The following is a 7,022-nucleotide window of genomic DNA, read 5'->3' on the forward strand; positions in this document are numbered from 1 at the left end:
GTAAAGTTTGAAGTCATCGAGGATGTAACACGACTTTAAAAAAGAGCTGGAATAAATAGAGTGAGAACAGCAGCCGCTGCACAGACTCCAGATCACACACTCTCATACAGTATTAGAAAAGCACTTGTATTCCTCTCAACCGAGAACAGAAAGCTGAGGGTACATTGGGAACAAGTTTCCCAAAACTGTATAGTTGCAATCTGGAAAACATATTGCCTGAATCATTATTTCTGCTCATTTATGCTGTGCAGATGATTGTGTGGATCCATAGGGTAGTGGTCGTCACATCTGCTTTACACACAGAAGGTCCTTCCAGTGGAACCATGCAGGTTGCAAACATGAGTGAGGTTTATATATTACTCACAAATTGTTACTCAATCCTGGAAATAAAGTTTTGCATGTTTCTGCATTGTGGTTGAAACAGAAATGGAGGAAAAGCATTCCAAAATTAGAATCAGAGACTCAAGGGCATGGCTCCACTGGGGCTCGAACCCAGGACCTTCTGCGTGTAAAGCAGACGTGATGACCGCTACACTATGGAACCTGCTGCTGAGAAGGTTGATGTCCAATGTGCATAAATAGAAACATATCTCTCAAAATCTAACTGGAAAAATATAAATTAAACTTAGAAAACTCACTGACTTAAATGTCACAATCATCTCCACTGTTTTGAGCATGAGCTTTATGAGAGTCTCCTCACTGTTCACATAAGGCTACATAACCCCTACAGAGAGACTGCAGGAGTTCATGTCTCATAGACTTTTTCTCTGCTTCGATCTTGTCCAAAATCACAGACAAAAACGTCTCTGCTAAAGACTAAATAAGACGAAAGAAAAGGATCATCCAATATCCAACTAAATCACACATGTCCTCAAATCATGTATATAAAACAAATATTAAGGAGTTAAGACTTGACTGTAGACCAGGTTTAGGAAAACTATTAGACTTAGATTTAGAATTAGAACATCAGGGCACTGAATTCACTTTTACAAATGAGAAAACTCAAATCCACAGCTAAACAATAAAGTTGTTTGAATTTTGTGCACACTAAATAAAACAGAAGATAATAACTGACCTTGTTTACACAAAACACAGATGTGACCAATTTTTCCTCATCTGTCAGACCAGGAAGTTTACAACTCCCTTTAAGTAGTGCAGAAACCCAGTTAGTAGATAATAAATCATAACTGGCATCATGAAGAGTTTCCACTGCACAAGCGATGAGGGATTGTGTTTTGTTGTGTTTGTGCTGTGCAGCATCGATTCCAGGTCTTTTAGCAGTCGTGGGTTGTGACGTGTCTGATGCAGTTCTTCATGGGTCCTGCATATAAAATAAATAAATAAATAATAGAACAAAGCTGCATGTTTTATCTCTGCATAATGAATACAGTCTACAATCTGATCATTTCTGTACATGTTAAAGGTGTGTTGTGTAAAATAATTTACTAAATGAAATGAAAGCTGCTCAGATCACACTAATGATATTATATGTTTATTTGATAAAAGCGTATCATGCAGTAATAATGTGCTTGTATCGTCTTACACACTGAAGACATAAACATCAACACTATTGATACCTTTAAGTGCCAGAAGCTGGTTTTCAACACTTTCATTCTTGTGGAAAAGAAAAATTCTTTATGGTTATGAATAACAATATTTTTATGGTTATGTAGAGAATCTATCATGCAATACTCTGTGTACCGTGTTTCTATATAAATGATGTACTTGAATAAAGTACTGGGTTAAAAGTCTCATGTATCATGTGTGTATATTTAACATTTTATGAAGATATCATTAACGTAGATTTCTACAAACATTTATCTGAGAATATTTCTGGTCCTTTTCTCCCTCACAGATGTAAAATAGACTCAGATTTTCCATCCACATGCAGATCACCAGGTCCCTGTCGTCATTCCACACAAGAATATTTTCGTCATCCGTGATCCTTCATGAAATCTTTAATAAAACAACTTTTTTTTACTGTCCACTTTTTCTTTTCTTTTTTATTTCTTGTAAACAAATCTCAGTTATCACGAGCTGAAAGAGCTGCATTCCACTTCCTGCCAGGTGCGTCACAGTGCACGTCACGCGCTCTTTCACCACTAAGAGCTTCTAAAGATGAATAAAACTAAGAACTCGCCCACACGGGGAATAAAAACCTCCCATGTATCGTTAAAATCCTGCACTCATTGGCTACATTTTCTATGGAACATGTTGTTTCCACACTGCTACTGGCTGAAAATAAAAGATTGGAAATGAAAGGTGGTGCAAAGCAAAACGTCTCCACAAACACCTGCAGAGTTCAGTTGTATCACTGATAAGATTCTACCTGTCTTTGTCTTTTTTTAGTGGTTACTCTCATTTGTTTTTTAACACTATATTCTACCAGAAATCTTTATTTTTTTACCAACAAGATGTCGTTCTTTATGCGAAAGTTACTCTAAAACTGATACAAAAAAAAACAAACAAAAGACAAAAAATGCTCTACAGTATGGTGTTCAGTGGAACCTTATCTTACAAAATAAACAGGAATTTGCAGCAATTGTGCGTTTGGATGCGTTTGTAACTCGTTATTACAATTATAGTGCAAGTACTGTTTTTATGCATGTTGTTTGTGTGTATTGTTTACACAAATTTAGGTAATACATTTGTTATAAGCGTTCTATTGAAAAACAGTGATCTAAAATTGATGCTTGAGGCTTAGACCTTTAGAATGATATATAATTTATCATGATAGCTTATACACCTTTTCATTTAATCTATTGTTAACTTACACCAGCAAACAGTGGTCACTTCAGGTGGCTGCTTTTGAACTGTAGGCTCCGCCTCCTCTGGTCAGGCTCTTGCTCTTCATTGGTCCTTTTTTCCCCATTCCTCCATTACAATTACCAGGTGACTCCACCTACATATAGTAGAGAGCTGAAGACAGAGCCAACACAAGGAGGGGGGAGTAGAAGAAAACAGCACAGACACGTAACAGCGGCGTCCTGGTGCATGTTAAAAATAAAGTAACTCCGTTACCGTTACCGTATGATGCGTTACCTGTTACTTTTTTAAATGAATGAATTTGGGCTGAAGTGTAGACTACAGTCTGACCTGTTTACAGCAGCGACGCATTGTAGGATTGGAGGATGAACCACTGTAAACAGGAAGAAGACGCACTGTGGGCGTGTCTCTGTTTATTCAGGTCTGTGCGGCAGTAATGGCGAGTCGAGGCGAGAGCAAGACGAGTTTCTCAAAGTGGAAATATGCTCATTATTTCACTTTAGTTGAGTATAAAGACAAAAACTTTTTAGTCTAATGTAAGCTGTGTATTTCTGGTTCGAAGCTCGTATCTACTGCGATAGCAACACCTCCAGAAACTCCATGCCTGAGGAGCTAGAAGCTAGAAGCTAACCCGTGTTCTGTTCTACATTGTTGATAGTTTTCATACTTCAGCTGTGAAAGGAACATGTTTAAGAGCTCAACACAACAGCTTTTATGATGCAGAAGCCACTTTAGTTTTTGATTGTGAATATATTATTTAATCAAATCAAATCAAATTTTATTCATCACATACACATACATACAGGGTACGACATGCAGTAAAATGCTTTATACGACGGTCCGGCAAGAGGGAATAGGGTGGGGGAAAGAAAAAACAGATAAATAAAGTATAAAACTATATAAAATAGAATATAAGGTATAAGGATATATAAAATAGGTATGTAAACAAAGAGAGAAAATGTATATACAGAAAAAATCCTTATGGCAGTAGACAGTGAAACAGTAAACAGTGTGTACCAAAGTGTAAACAATAGACAATTTCAGTGATGGGTTGTCCATAAAGTGTCCGTGTGCAGTATGGTGCGTGTACGGGTCCGTAAGTGTCCGTATGTATAGAGTGTCCATAAAGTGTCAGTGTGCGGTATGGTGTGGTATAAAATAAATAATATAAAGTGCACTTTGCTGTGCAAGTCCAGAGTTTAAAGTGACGTGGTGCGAGAGGTGAGGTATGTACAGAGAAGAGGTGTGATTATGGAGAGAGTGGACCAGCTTTTAGATCCCGGGTGTTTCCTGGTTTTCAGCTTGTTTTGTTATTTATTTCAGAAATGCTTGTGATATATTCAGTTTGTGCTGCTCTGACTTTAATAAAATAATGTTTAAAAATGACTTTGTGTTTAAGTCAGTTTTGTGTTTGTAGACCATAACACATAAAAGGGCATTAATGGGAACATTAAAGAAGGTTCTTTAAAAAAGTAAAAAGTTACTTTTAACAGTAACACATTACTTTTTGGTGTAAATAATCAACAAAATAATTGAGTTACTTTTTGAATAAAGTAACGAGTAACTGTAACTAGTTACTATTTTTTAGTAACCAGCACAACACTGGTGATAAGTATAGTATATTTAATCAAACTCATGTAACCTATTTACTCCAAGTATAAATAAATAATAATAATCAGTTAGTAATAAATAGAGTAGAATAGGGTCTGACTAATGTTATGAGTGTGTAGGAGAAACAAAAACAAGGCAGACTTAAGCATGTTTATTGGGAAAGAAGAGTTTGTGGGCCATTGCTGCTGCAGAAGACATGGGTGAGCAATCAGGATCAGACTCAGGGGAAGATATGGGAGGATAATAATAATGATCAGGTGAGAGAACGGGGGAAGTAGGAGAATAATCAGTAGATGACCAACATGAAGGATAAGGAGGAGATGGTAGAGTTGATGCAGGAATGAGGGAGTTGTCATAGTCTTCATTGTCGGTCTGTGTCACCTGATGATAAACAGCAGGAAGGTCAGACGAGGTCTGTGTGCCCATATCACGTGTAAAAGTATTCTTCACGATGTGAGGAGGCAGACAGGGGTTCTCTGGAACAGCTGGAGTAGAGAGATGTTTAATAAATGGAGCAATCTCAGTGGTGAGGAAGAAGAGCTGAAATTGACGATACTGTCGGAGGAGAACGCTCCTAAGAGCTGTCCCAGAACGTCTGTGAGATGGAGCTGAATAAAAGAAATCAAGAGAGATACGATGTAAAAGGGTGAAATCACAATGACTAAATATAAAAATGTATATGTTCATGTGTGGACAAAATTAACAAGATTATAAATCAGGGGTCACCAACGTTTTTCACACCGAGAGCTACTTCTTGGGTATCGACTAATGTAAAGGGCTACCAGTTTGATACACACTTTTGAGATAAAAAAGAATGTGCTCAGTTAATCTTTAATTATGTTATTATTAATAATTATTGATATTTATCTATATCAGGGTGTCAGACTTAATTGCACAGGGGGCCAAACCTCAAAGCACACTTTAGGTCGTGGGCCGAACAGGATAAACATTTATTGAACACACTAAAACAATGCTTTTTGAACATAAATATTAATAAAAACAGACAGGAAAATTATTCCAGAATAAATCAAATTAAACTTTAAATAACTTCAAATATTTTGCTCTCCATAAAAATATATCATCAAAAAGATCATTCTGAGAAACCAAGAGCAATTGGAGAAACATGAAGCTCAGCTGAGGGCACTTTGGGTTCTGACTATGAGAAACAGCAGAAACAGAAAGCTGAACCTCTACAAGCCCAAAGAGTCGCAGAAAATCTCTGAGGAAACAAAGATTCTTAGGTGAGGGAAGAGAAATGAGGATGGAAACCCGAGAGTGACTGGAGGAAGCTGTACAGCTGTTCAGCAATATGACTTCAGCACTAGAGAAAGAAAACCAGAGAAAGAAAAAGAGGAGATCAAGCTGGACATGTCCTACATATAATAAAGTACAAAAATATCAGTGATTATTGTAACTCAATATATTTTTATTCCTTCAAAATAAATAAATATCTTAAATATAGTGTGTGTTTTGTTTTTATTATTAAATTATTATTGTACATCATTTACATTTAACTAAGAATTAAAATCCACATGATAAAATGTTGGGAAAACGGGACAAAAGTAAATGATATTAAAATAAAAGGTTCTGTTTAAACCCAATTTTACATGAACAGAAGTTAAAGTAATAAAATAAACAGTTATTGAACAGTATTCACAGCATCAGTTTAAATATTAAATCACAATAACACAGAGATTAAATCAGTTTACAATACATGAGTTCTTCATGGGTTCATCTGATGCACACAATACTATAAAGTTTAGTTCCAATGTAGCCTCATAACATCATAGTTCAAGTATAACTTTTGACAACTGCAGTTAGTAGAAAAACATCAGAAATAACTATTTAATAGATTCATTTTAATAATTCAGTCCATTCAGTTTGGTCAATTCAGTTAGAAAAGATTCGGTTTGATGATTTCGACTCGTTAGATTCAGTTCAAGTGACTAGGTTCAAGAGTTCAGTTCAGTCACTTCTATTCAAAACAATGAGGTCGACCGAGACTGAATCCATAGATAGTTCAAGAAATTTCCTTTCAGCAGTCTCTCAAAAAGAAACCAGCAGGTGATCAGAATGTTCCTACTCTGTTCCTGGGTTAGTTTCAGGGGTTCACCTCAGTCAGCTTCATCTGATTTATGATTCTACAACATTCATATAGTCACTCGGGTCAACTTCCGGATTGTGTGTAATCTTCCCTCTGTAATCTGTACATGCGCAGAGTGTGTGTGTGTGTGTGTGTGTGTGTGTGTGTATGTGTGTGTGTGTGAGAGAGAGAGATAGAGAGAAATAGAGAGAGAAATAAAGTGAGTGACGTGATGATGTCACAGGCAGAGGGCGGGGCATCTAGGTGTGATGTCACAGAGTGACACGTCTATATAATTCAAAGCATGCTTTTGTTTCTCATTTGTGAATTTAGCAATTGTAAGTAAAGAGACACTAAAATTGACAACCACCAAACAAACAAACAGCAGCAAGAAGCAGCGATTAGCTGCTAGTCAATAAGAAAAAATGACTGTAACAAACGTTTCCTTATAACTAAAAGCACTAAACCCTTTCTATGCTTTAATTCTGATTCTTTGATTATATCGTATATAAATCATGTTGTTGTTGTGTGTATTTTATGCTGTGTGCAGGAACATGGCAGC

At 36.4% G+C, this 7,022-nt stretch overlaps 1 non-coding gene across 1 annotated transcript; it reads right to left on the bottom strand.

Annotated features, from left to right (window-relative positions):
* Nucleotides 1–471: 471 nt before the first annotated feature.
* On the bottom strand, nt 472–544 carry trnav-uac. The gene has a single exon. It is a non-coding gene; the product is annotated as a tRNA-Val (tRNA).
* Nucleotides 545–7,022: the final 6,478 nt, after the last annotated feature.

Source organism: Silurus meridionalis, chromosome 4 (assembly GCF_014805685.1).
Source record: "Silurus meridionalis isolate SWU-2019-XX chromosome 4, ASM1480568v1, whole genome shotgun sequence".
In the NCBI taxonomy this organism is placed as follows: Eukaryota; Metazoa; Chordata; class Actinopteri; order Siluriformes; family Siluridae; genus Silurus; species Silurus meridionalis.